The sequence below is a fragment of the Alligator mississippiensis genome, chromosome 16 (genome assembly GCF_030867095.1).
Source record: "Alligator mississippiensis isolate rAllMis1 chromosome 16, rAllMis1, whole genome shotgun sequence".
Lineage (NCBI taxonomy): Eukaryota > Metazoa > Chordata > Crocodylia > Alligatoridae > Alligator > Alligator mississippiensis.
The window spans coordinates 25475574-25488127 of NC_081839.1; the positions used below are offsets into that span (position 1 = coordinate 25475574).

The 12554-nt window shown below is 47.7% G+C and overlaps 1 pseudogene; it reads right to left on the reverse strand.

Annotated features, from left to right (window-relative positions):
* Positions 1-1344: 1344 nt before the first annotated feature.
* On the reverse strand, positions 1345-4660 carry LOC106737172 (transmembrane protein 45B-like; annotated as a pseudogene).
* Positions 4661-12554: the final 7894 nt, after the last annotated feature.

Here is a 12554-nt window from a genome sequence, read left to right on the forward strand (position 1 = left end):
ACTGAAGAGTTCTCTGTTAAGCCAAACTGGTCTTCTGCCGTACTTGCTCATCTTCCTGCTCATTGGGATGGTTTGTTCCTGCACTCTCTGTTTGTGCATAGTCAAGAAGAGCACAGCTCCTATTTGGCTATTCCAGCACTGGCAGCAGGAAGGTGTCCCCAACACTGTCCAAAACTTCCTGCATTGTTTGCACATTGTTTTATTGTCCTCCCAGCACATCAGAGTGATTGAAGTCCCCCATGAGAACCAGGAATTGTGATCAGGAAACTTTTGCTAGCTGTTTAAAGAAAGCCTCACCCACCACTTCCTCCTGGTCTGATGGTCTACAGCAGACCCCCACCACAACATCACCCTTTTTGGTCTCCCCTCTTACCCTCATCCAGAGTCTTTCAACAGCCCTGTCTCCAGTTTCATACTGGAGCTCTGAGCAATTATATGACTCGTTTCCATTAAATGCAACTCCTCTTCTCCCCTGCCTGTCCTTCCTGAGCAGTTTGTACCCATCCATGACAATGCTCCAGTCATGCGAGCTCCCACCATGTTTCTGTTATTCTGATCACATCATAGGTCTGTGACTGTGCAAGGACTTCCAGTTCTTCCTGCTTGTTTCCCAGGCTCCATGCGTGCACCTCAGGTAACTACCCGATTACTCTGCTTTCCCAGGAAGAATGAGAATGCCTCTCCTTTTGCCCACTTCCACTTGCACTTCCTTCAGGTTACCCACTTGCCCACTTACCTCAAGGTTTTGATCCTTATGGCTAGCCTGTTGTTTTGCTTTTTACACCAGCCGTCATCTCCTTGTTACCTTATGCTCTTCATCTGGGTTTGGATCCACCTGTTGTTCTGTTCCATATTTTGCTTATAAATTCTTGAGTGAATGCATTTTTTGAGTGTGCACAGTGCCCAGCCCAGGGAGGACCTGATCCTGACTGAAGCCTTGTGGTGCTACCGCAGTCCTTGCATTCTGAATTTAAACAGCTGCGTTACATAATGTAGGTCTATGATGATGTAGGTTGTGAACCTCTCACAGGACAAAAGCAAGCTGGACTAAATACAGTAGCCAACAAAGAAACCTCAGATTGACTGACCTGCTTCTGGCTCCATTCACTCTAGGGACCATAAAGACTGATCTTGGATAAGAGAATTAGTCTAGACTGGGAAGCCAGTAAATGAGGAGCCCGTACAAGCATATGACTAAGCTGGGCAGCTCCCTGCAGCAGTTTTTCAATAAGGTCTGTGCAGACATTGAGAGCAGAGAGATAAAGGATACAAATGAACGAGGTGTTAGTAGTACCCACCCAGGGATACTGATGGACTGAGTTTGGAAGTGCTCAAGGGGATGGCTTAAGGGTGTGGACAATAGCAGATGGTCCAGTTCCCGTAGCTGTACAGAGACCTGGACAAGGTAGAAGGAGAGACAACCGCAGACTTTCCACTTTCCAGGTTTGCTCTCAGAAATCTATTGGCTAAGTATGTCCATATTTGTTCTCCCACCCAGGCTCCTGCAGTCTAGCCCAGCTGCATACCTGTAAATGATGGTGTAGTTGAAGGTGACAAGGAGGAGGATACCCATATAGTGCCAGCAGAAGCACATGGTGATGAACATGATATTTCCATGGTCAGCCTGGTCCCAGCCTGGCTCTCCCCATGGTGAGTACAGCACAAATCCAGTCTGGTTAGAGTAAAATGATACAGTAAGCAGCCCAGCCCTGCAACCTTATCACTCAAGTTTCCCTCCCTTGTTCTGCTTTGTTCCCAAATGTGGATGTGCTGACTAATGGGTTTCCATGCTCTCCATGATGTTGCATTAAGGTCTTGGACAAACACTCCAGTTTACTGTGAAAAGGAATAATCTGGCTTTTAAAAAACTGCAGGCATATGATGCAAACCCTTCCTGATTAAGCCAGTCAGTTGGCCAGCTATCTCCACTTTTATTCCCTCTGGTCACTGAGCTGACCTCTACTGGGCTCCAGTATCATCATGATGCTTGGATGTGTTGTTCTACTCATCTGCTGGCCTATGGGCAGATTCTGCCTTTTTCCTGCTTGGCTGCATTAGTAATAAGGATCTTTCTTTTGTCACTTGCTTTGAATTCCACAGTCTCTCTTTGCTGCTCAAGGATGCCTGCTCTCACCTATTGTTCCAGCAAGTGAAGCTGTAAGGAAGCCCTTGACCTACTCGTACTCTGAGTGATGTAAAAGTAGAGGAGGCCCTGGGAAAACAACATTGAGACTTAGATGTCTGCAGAGTGATAGTCCCGTGAAGCTGTCCAGACAGCAACCAGCATGATGCTCTAGTGCTGATTCAAAGCAAAAGACCTGATGTGGCAGTACAGAAGTGTCAGATGATAATTGCTGTAGTAATTTAAGGGGCTGTAGACTGAAGGCATTTTGTGATGCTGCTCTGGCATTTAGAAATGAGCACAGTCTTCATCCTGGAAACTAGTTGGGTGGCAGTTTTTTAAAAATGTTCATGCGTGATCCATGGAGGTTAAACGATACTTGGTTGCCCTAGTTTAGAAATCTTGCACTGTGCTGTAGCACTGGGGTAGTGGAGGAAAGACTGCAAACAATGCTAGGATTTTAGCTTTCCTTGCCATTGAGGTAGCTCATGGGAAACCCGTCTGACAACTGAGCAAAGCCCGCTTATTAGTATTTATCAGAATACTAAGTTTTGATGTTTCATCCCATTTCACATCTTGTTTTCAGTCTGTCTTAGCTTACTCATACAATTTGTCCATCTCCCTATGAGAAAAGCACTCTAGCTATGAGATATCTACCAGGGTAAGTTAAGTAGAAGCCTTCTCACCTTCCCATAAAGATTCAGGCTGATAGTACTAGACCAGAGTAACTAACCTGCCAGAATCACGATCCTTGTAGCAAGAACATACTGGTCCTCAAGAGCTCCAAGATTGGGTGGTCTCGTATGAATGCTTCCAGCAAGGTGCAGACAGCACCACCAAATATAGCAAGGAGCATCAGCGAGTGAAGGTGCTGATCCAGCGGAGAGCGGTTATGGACATGAGCATAGAAGAGCAAACCTGTCAAAATTTCAAATCGCATTATTCAGCTGTGCTAATGCTGCTTAAATGGTTATTGAGGAACTGGAAACAGGATGCCGACAAGCGTCCCTTGAACCTGGATACTGGTGCCATTTGAAACAGCTGGTGAATCTGATATGTCAATTTGTTGTTCAGAGTGAGTTAAAAGAAAAGGTGGATGATACTTAAGATTCCTCAAAAGGGCAAAGATTACAGTTCTGAGCTTACATCGGCCACTTGATTTTTGGAGGGCACAGGGGAAACTATACTGAAGCTAGGGACTGAAGCTAGTTCAAGGCATTAGCCTAGAGCAAATCAGCATGGAGACAAGCATGCAGTGCATTTGAAACCATGAGAAAATTGCCATTAATCCATCCAGCTTAAATATGCCACTGATCAGGCAGGACTACATCACTTTTAAAAGTTTTGTTATAAGTTTACAGGTTTGAATTGAGACAGCTTATCTTGCTCCAGAAAAGTTTGATTAGCCTCACAGGGCATGTCCAGATGAGCATGCATGTGCAGAGGCATGCATTTGCCACAGCATAATTAGTTGTGACACAATGCTGATGCTTTATGCCCCAGGGCATGCCTTTGGATGCATGCACTAGCACACACCAATTTGTCCTAGGTGGGGTAGGGAAGGCTGGGGCCAGCACTTGTGCTGGCCCCAGCAGCATTACCCAGAGGTCCTGGGGGCCTCCCAGGGTAGCAGTGGTGCTGATCTGCCAGCATGGAGCCTGGCTGGCAGCCAGAGCATAGTTCAGGACAGCCAGGCCCCATTTCTGGTGGCACACGCTGCTGCTGCATGCTCAGCACAACTTTTTTCTGTGGCAGTTCATTTGACACCAGGATCTCCCACAGAGGTGAACGTGCACCACATGAGGTTTGCATTGCCTCAAAGAGCTTTGAGGTGCCACAAACTGCACATGTGTGCTTGTCTGGATGTGCCCACAGAGTACACATGCTATGGATTTTTCTCCTGCCTCAGCAAACTGCATAGAAGTTATGCTATGGTCTAAGTTTGTGCCTTTGCTTTTTGTCTGTGTCTCTGTGTTCTTAATGATTAGAGCAGCGATTCTCAACCAGGGTACCACCGCAGTGTTAGCACCGCTAGGTGTGCAAACATGATTCAGAAGTTAAATCCAGGTTTTCAAATAGGAATTCATGGTGTAAGAAACATTCTGCCCCTGATGTGGTCTGTCTGAATTCCTTACAACAGCAGAATTGCTCTAGTATTTTTCTGTGGTCAAAAAAGGAGTGAAAACTTAAGAGCTGGCATTTTCCATGGAATGCCTCCAGTCTACCAAGGGATGCTTTGAGTCTCAAAAGGTTGAGAACCACTGGATTAGAGTGAAGTAAAGGATGGCCAACATATGAACTGGGCTTTAAATGACCACTTAAAGTGGCAGTCTGAGTGAGTTGTACCTCTAGTGATAAGCATTTGGCAGTCCAGTCAAAGGATCCAAGCTGCCCAGCCTTTTGTCAGTAGTGCTATTGGTACTAACCTTGAACAAATAAAGCTTGGGAGAGCATGAAGCAGTCCAGTCCTCGGGGCACCTCCACTGAGAAGGAAGTGAGCACATCCACTACTCCAGACAGCCCATAGATCAGGTACATGGTTCCGTGGATCCAGGCTAACAGATCCACCCAGCTGTGATCGTCCTCATGGTAGAGATGCAAGTAGGGTCCCCCGTGAATAAACTGTCCAGCAAGAAACCCTGGCAAACAGGCAGTGAAAATAACAGAAAGGGGAGAGGAGAGAAAAATGTGATCCAAGTGATGGATAAAGCTGTTAACATCTAACACCTGCTTCCTTTAAAGTTCGGCACATGGATCTTGTTCTTTTGTTTGCCTAAGCAAGGATATCTTGCCCCAGCCTGCCAACTGTGCTCCTCCCTTGTGTCCTGCCACTGCTGGGGTTTGTGTGGGAATGTGTAACTGCCCCACAGGTAAGCATTTTATTAATACTGACATGACATGAATAAGCACAAGCACTGGGTATTGTGAGACCCATCCCCTTGACTTTCAGAGTAATTTACAGTGTGTCCCCCTTAGCTATGAGAAGGCTTACTGCCATCAAAAATCCCAGTTATTTGTTAACCTTAACTGGAGGACAGAGGAAACTCTAGTCTGTCCCCCCTCCCTATTATCTCATCAGCTTGCTGAGCCTGTTCTGTTTCCTTTTCCATAGTATAGGAAGACATTTCTTCTCATTGACAAATCCTGATGTTGGGCTGTGGGGTCCATAAAGCAGCCCTATCAGTAGAAATACAAGTAACGAGTTATGATCCTTACCCACCGCAGCCATGATAACCTTGGCTATTCCTTCAAGGAGCTCCAGATATTGGTAGTTTTTATTTGAGGTGAATTTTTTATCCTTGTGCTGCATGAAATATTTTAGCGGGTATTTCACAGACCACAGAAGCCCAACTGTCAGGAAGTAATAGCCCGGAAGGATATGGCCTTCAAAGGTTGTCATCACTGAGCACCATGAAAAGCAAAAGCAAAAATAAATGCTTCTTAATTACATGCATCTGTATTATATTCCAGTGTTTATAGTCCCAGGCACCTTCACATTCACTACCTTCTCTGCCTCTGAGTTTTGAAAAATTTGGACAACGGGATCAGGATTTATTGCTTAGGGCAGCAGTTCTTAATATTTTAAGACTCAAGTCACTCCTCATTAGACTCAAGGCACCCCTCAAAAAATGCCAGCTCTTAGTTGTCACTCACTTTATAACAACAGAAAAATAATATAGGAGATTTTCTATTGCAAAGAACTCAGATAGCCCACAACAGGTCAACATGTTTTTAACACTATGGATTCCTATTTGAAATCTCTGGGTTTATCTTCGGAATCATGTTTCCACATCTAACGGTGCTAACATCGGGCTGCACTCCACAGCATCCTTGAAAGAAGCCCAAGGTACCCCATGGTGCTGCAGCATAGGGTTGGGAGGGCCTTCAGGGGCTATCTGTCTACCCCAATCTTCAGCACGCAAGCAGGATGCATTTTTCTAGTACTATCCTAGATTGATGCCTGGGCACAACAAAATAAAAATTCAAAGCATTTTGAACTGTTTTATTGTGTTTAAAATAGATTATAGAGATATGACTACAGAGCTAGAATTAAGTATGGTTTCTCAAGTGGCAGTTGTCTCCTGAGATGGGGGACTCTTGCATTGGCATATATGCCAAGCAAATTTTAGGAGCGTGACTCTCCAGTGGCCTGAAAGATAAGGTAAACCATGAGGTGACATCTTCACGTTTTATTATAGCTCATTCAAGAAACATTGTCTATGGAAGATTGCCCCACACTTCCCGATGATAAGATCCTGTTTTTAGTTTGCCAGACTTTAACCGCTGTGGCTGCAATTTTCTTTGTGATATCTCATTTATGCTGATTCTCTAAAATATTTTAGCCACTTCTGTACATGAGAAAGACGAAAATATACCATATTTACTCAATTAGAAGATGAGGTCTCACCCCCCCCACCCCACCCCCCTTTAACATGGAGGGGAAAAAAGCCCCTCACCTTTCAATCAAGTATGAGACAACAGGGGCAGACAGCTGCTGCAGATCTGGCCGCAACCTGGGGCCGGGGCTGGAGGCTCAGCTGCTGCCTGCCCACTGCTCCCTCTGCATGCCCTGCCACTCCTCCGCAGCTCCCAGTCTCTGCACCACTTCTCCCCCTCTCTCCCCCACTGCTGCACTCCTCCTTAACTTTGCTCCATGCTGGCAAGTCCTCCAGCCTGGCCCAGTAGCAGCAGAACCAGCTCCAGGCCTCTGCTATGGGGCCTGGCTGGAGCCATGTACTGCATACCAGGCAGGGAAGGAGGTGGAACAAAGGTAAGGGAGGTGAGGGGGTGGGGAGACAGGGGGAAGTGGGGTGAGGACATGAGGCCTCGGGGTACAGAAGCAGTGTGAAGGGGGAAAGGGGGGACAAGGGAAGGGGAATCAGGGCAGCCTGAGGCTGCAGGGGGAGTCAGGCACAACGTAGGGGTAAATGTACAGGTAAATGCAGGCACAATGCAGGCATAAAGGTGGGGGGGGGGAAGGCACACACAGATAAGATAGCAGGGGGCAAGTTGCCCCCAACCACCTGCTCCCTTAACTGCCTTTCCCCTTACTGCCCCCCACCTGCACCTTTACTGCCCCCCAACCACCTACCCCACCACCTGCCCCCCTACTGTCTGTACCTCATTGTCTGTCCCCCCACCACCTCTCCCTCTACCACCTGCAATAGTGGGGGGGAGACAAATTTAAAATGATCCTCCAGTAATTAGATTCCATGCATGGAAAATTATAATTATAAATTTTCCGTGTACAGTATAGAATCTAATTATTCAGGGGGTCATCTTAAATTCAGGGTTGTCTTGTATTTGGGTAATTACGGTACCGAGGTTAAAAAAAAATTACAAATGTTTAGTTGAGAAACTCTAGGGCCTCCTACATTTGAGGCAGGGACTTGAAATTTGGCAGGGAGAGTGATGGTGACAGGCATGTACCAGGTATAAGCCTTTGGATCATCGTGGTCAGGCTTACACCTAGGGCTGGGCAGACAAATTCTCCATTGAGTCCATCTGCACTGAGCATGGCCCATTCTTCACAGCTTCTAAGACTGACCATGAGTTGGTGTCATCTGCACAGAGCTACTCCGCACACATTATCCTTTGTGCAGCAAAACTTCCCCTGCAGTTGGCATCCCAGGCTGCCAAGGGCCATAGGCGCTGCCAGCAGAGAGCTCGGTTTCTCCCATACTCTCAGTGCTTCTCCTCACTGTTGAGGAAAGGAGAAAGCTGCCTGAGTGAAGAGGAGTGGCAGGAGAACTAACCTGGTTTAGGGTCGGTGATGCAGCACACAGCTTGAGATCCAGGTTGGTTCCCTGGTCTTCCACAGCTTCCAGTATGACCTCAGGCAGATCACTCAGGCCCCTGACAGATGTTAAAACAATGATATGATTGGGATTGGAGGAATGTTATGCCCCATCCAAAACATGGTGCCTCCTGCTGTGCCAGATGTGCATGGCAGGAGGCATGATGTTTGGAATGGGGCGTAAGATTCCCCCGGTCCCAAATGCACCACTGCAGAGCTGCCCCCAGCCTTATCCCAGGGATCAGGTGGGGATAGTCCCAGGACCTGGGGCTTTCCAGGGCAAGGGGCCGGCAAATAACTGATTGTCCACCCAGTGCCGGACAGTCCTGAGTTGGTTCCAAATTAGGGCTGTGGCCAATATAGACACTTTGAAGTGCTGGGTCCCAGTGAGCTGCATCCCATTGCCAACAAGTAGGGATTTGAGACAGCCCCTGGCTGGGTTCTAGACCAGGGCTTGGCCAAGTCCAGATGCTGACAATCAACTATGGTCAGCATCAGGACCCTTTCATGTCCTGTGCCAGGCAGCCCCAGTGGGGTGCTGGGCATGGGATTTAAACTCCCTGGCAGGGGAAAACCTTCAGTGCCCCCTGCCAGAAGCCTCTGATCCTCCATGCCCAGCTGCACTAGTGTCACAAATGTAATGTGTGCCAAAGACTCAGCTCCCAACTAGTATAATGGAGATAATAGCACTGCCCTACCCCCAAACATGTGGTAAGGATTAATACGTTAAATATTGTGAAGTGCTTGGGTGCTCTAGTAATGAGGGGAGATATCTGGGAAGGAGGAATCCCCAGCACACCTACAGGTTGGGGGATGTCCTCATCAGCAGCTCAGAGGCTGAGAGAGATCTTGGAGTCATAATTGACTCCAAGATGAACATGAGCCGGCAGTGTAACGAGGCCATCAACAAAGCCAGTCACACCTTTGTCGTGTATTAAAAGATGCATGACCCACAGATCAAGGGAGGTGATGCTCCCCCTCTATGCGGCATTGGTCAGGCCGCAGTTGGAGTACCGTGTCCAGTTTTGGGCGCCACACTTCAAGAGGGACACGGAGGATCTGGAGAGGGTTCAGAGGAGGGCCACTCGCATGAATAGTGGTGTCTGTGAAAGACCCTACGAGGAGAGGTTGAGCGATCTGGATCTCTTCAGCCTATACAAAGGACGGCTGAGGGGTGACCTTGTAGCCACTTATAAATTTATCAGGGGAGGACAGCAGGGAATTGGGGATGCGCTGTTTACCAGAGCACCCCAGGGAGTAATTAGGAATAATGCGTGCAAACTAGTGGAGAGTAGATTTAGGTTAGACATTAGGAAGAAATTTTTCACAGTAAGGGTGGCCAGGATCTGGAACGGGCTTCCAAGAGAAGTGGTGCTGTCACCTAGCTTGGAGGTCTTCAAGAGGAGGCTAGATAGTCACCTGGCTGGGGTCATCTGACCTCGGTCCTCTTTCCTGCCAGGGGCAGGGGGTCAGACACGATGATCCATTGGGTCCCTTTCAACTCTACAATCTATGAATCTAAGATAGAGAGGTCTGATGGAAAAACCGTGCAAGGATCTGGGTAGGTGCCAGGGAAGATTAACTTCAGGAGGAAGGCACACAGGGAGGTTGAGGAATAGGGTAGAAGGGCGTTTGCCAAATCCTCTACTCCTGAATGTCAGCATTCCATAGGTGTCCTGTATCATGCGAGAACCCTGCTTTTCTTCTCCCAAAGACTTAAAACTTGGCCAAGTTTGGAAGGATTTTTATGGGGCCTACCCTACCCCAAATTTCCCAGTCGAGCCCAAAAGTAGGGAGGTGCAAGAGCTTAAGACAGGAATTCGATTAGAGGAAAAATACTGATCTGCCCAGGTTAAGAAAATAAATCTCAAACCTTTCTGGGAAAGAGCTGCTATGTTTTTAATGACATTTTCCGAAAAGCCTTCATTCAGTATGACAGATAAATCTAATGGAAATTGCTGGGCAGTCTTCATTGCAGGCTACCAGCTCCCTCCTTGATATTAGGAAGGAGCAAAGCAAGGAGGGGAGGGCAGCTGATTGTTTTGTTTATAAGTTGCTTAATATCCTGCTGTTACATGAATATTTAACACATCCCTTTTCCATCCAGAGTGACAGGAAATAAATGAACTGCATCTCCAAACTCTGAACATACCAGTTTTCCAAGCTGTAGTTCTGGTCCATACATGAGGCATTTAGCAGAGATTGCAAAGTGAATCTAGTAATGAAGTAGCTCAGTGGTGGTGTCATTACAACTGTCTCCAACTGCGACTGCCATTTCCTGCAGCATGTATATGTTAACAGGAGATTTTCTGAAGTCTGTAGAGAGCACCACTGGTGGGGGGCAGTTGCAGCTATGATGCTTTAGGGATTATTGATATGATGCACATGCCTCACATCTTATATGTAGGGGTCTACCAAACCCGAGGAGGTGGCTGGCCAATTTCCTGGGCAGATCCCAGGGCTAGCTGTCATTTTTGCCGGCTGGGTGCGGCGCCTGCCTCCTTCCCCCCCATGCCTCTGATTGTTTGAGGGGCCCTGGCAGTCCCACCCCTCCTCATAGATTGCCACGTGGCCTGATACCATGGTGTAATTACATTGATTAAGCCCAGGGAAGTCATTAATCCTCGTGTTATTAAGTGTGGATTCATGACTTCTCCGGGCTTAACCAGGGTAATTACGATGTAGTTTTGGGTTATCCCCAAGCAGTGACTCCTTGCAAACAGCCCCCCCCAACCCCCCCCCACAAAGCCAAACTGACTGACAAGCAGAGAAGTCCTGCAGTCTTGGAGCATGGGGGAGAAGATTGGGGGGGGGCGGGGGGCGGCAGGGCTGCTCCCAGCAGCAAGCAGGATGAGCAGTCCCACCCTGGGGCCACACACCACGTACAAAGCATTCGCTATAGTGAACATGCGGCGGTGAGCCCAGTAAAGTTATGAAGGGTTGGCAGTTTGCAGGCCGTGCCTGACTCACTGCCCTCCTTACCTTTCCTCCCTTCCCAGGTAGTGACAGCCTCTTGCCCGGTGATGGGTTTTATTCAATGATGCACTGCTGGTTCATCATAGTGAATACTCTGTACGTGGTCTGTGGCCCTGGAGCAGCCCCACCCCACCTCCCTCTGTGCTGCCCCCTTCCCCCTCTCTTTTCCCCCCTCTGCTTCGCCCCCCCCCACCCCCTCTGCCTTCCCCCCCATGCCCCAAGACTGCAGGGCTTCTCTGCTTGCTGGTAAGTTTTATTTATTTATTTATTTATTTTGCAGTGAGCCCACCAAAAGCCTGGAATCTGCCCAAAATGGCTGTTTCCATGAAAATTGCACAATTGTGATTTCAGTAGGTCCCTCCTTATAAGCATAGAGAAATAGAGCTGGAAGGAAACTCAAGGGATAATTTAGTCCATCCCCATGCTCCAAGCAGAAGCATCCCTACCCAAGTCATCCCATAAAAGTGCTCACCTAACAGATTCCAGAAAGTATAGATAATCCTGTCTCACAACTACAAGACACACAAGCCAAAGACGCAGACAACCCCTCTCCTCTGCAGCGCCGGCTCCTGCAGCCCGGCCTGGTCCAGCCTCAGCATGGCGTCCTGGGAGCTGTGAGCCATGAAGCCACCCGGCAGCAACACGATACTGTCTGCTGTTGGTGGGTACCAAAACTGTCTTGTAAAAGTGGTAGAAATGGGTCTGGGGCTCAGCACAGTCCAGGTCTTGGAATGTATCCCTGTTTGTTACATTGTAAAGTGGGTTCCCTTTATGCAAATTTGCGTTATGCACCATTTTCCAGGAACACAGGTACAACATAAAGCGAGGGAAACCTATAATTTGTTAATTTTAGTTCTAAGAAAAAATGAACTTCTTCCTTTCTGTGGTTCTCCAGCAGCTTGCCCCTGTGATTTCCCTACCTCTAACTTGGACCCTCTTCTGTCTTCTACTCCAAGTTCAATTAAGCCATTAACAAGGCTTTGTATTGCAGGGATGCTGTAGGAGACTCTAGTCACATACTGACATTTCTCCCAGGGCTTCTAACTTAAATAGAATTTCTTTTTTTAGTCATCTGTATTAGCCTGGGGCAGAAAGAGGTTTAGATTCAGAATTTTGTTGGAGACTAGGGAGTTGCACTGTTTCTCAACCACAGGAAACCTGAGGAGCCATATGCATTCTTTTTTCCCCTCTTTACTCCTGTGCTTTTGCTCAGGGTTGGGAAAGGAAGCACCAAGGGAATTTGGAAAGTTTGTGGGGAGAGAAGAGCAGTACACAACTAATTCAATTATATCCATATAACGAGAGGCCAGCATGGAGGTGATTAAGGCTCTTGGTTAATGCTGAGCCTGAGATTGAAGGCTTGGGACCAATTATAACGGAGATTTGGACAAAGGCCAGGTTGAAGAGGCAAAGCAGGAGGCCAGAGTACCAATAGCAATAGTAGGAAAGCTAAGCCAAACATCGAGAACAGGGAGACGAGCTATGTATTAGACACCAGAACGAATACGTGTTGAGCCGCCCAAGTCCAGCTTCCCACCCTCCATGGTAACTTACCCAAACACAGCTCTTTCGCGGCCAGCCAAACTAGCCATTGCCTCATTGGCCTCAGCTGGACCATATTCAGGCCTGAATCAGCTGTGAGAAAGCCCTGAGACCCTA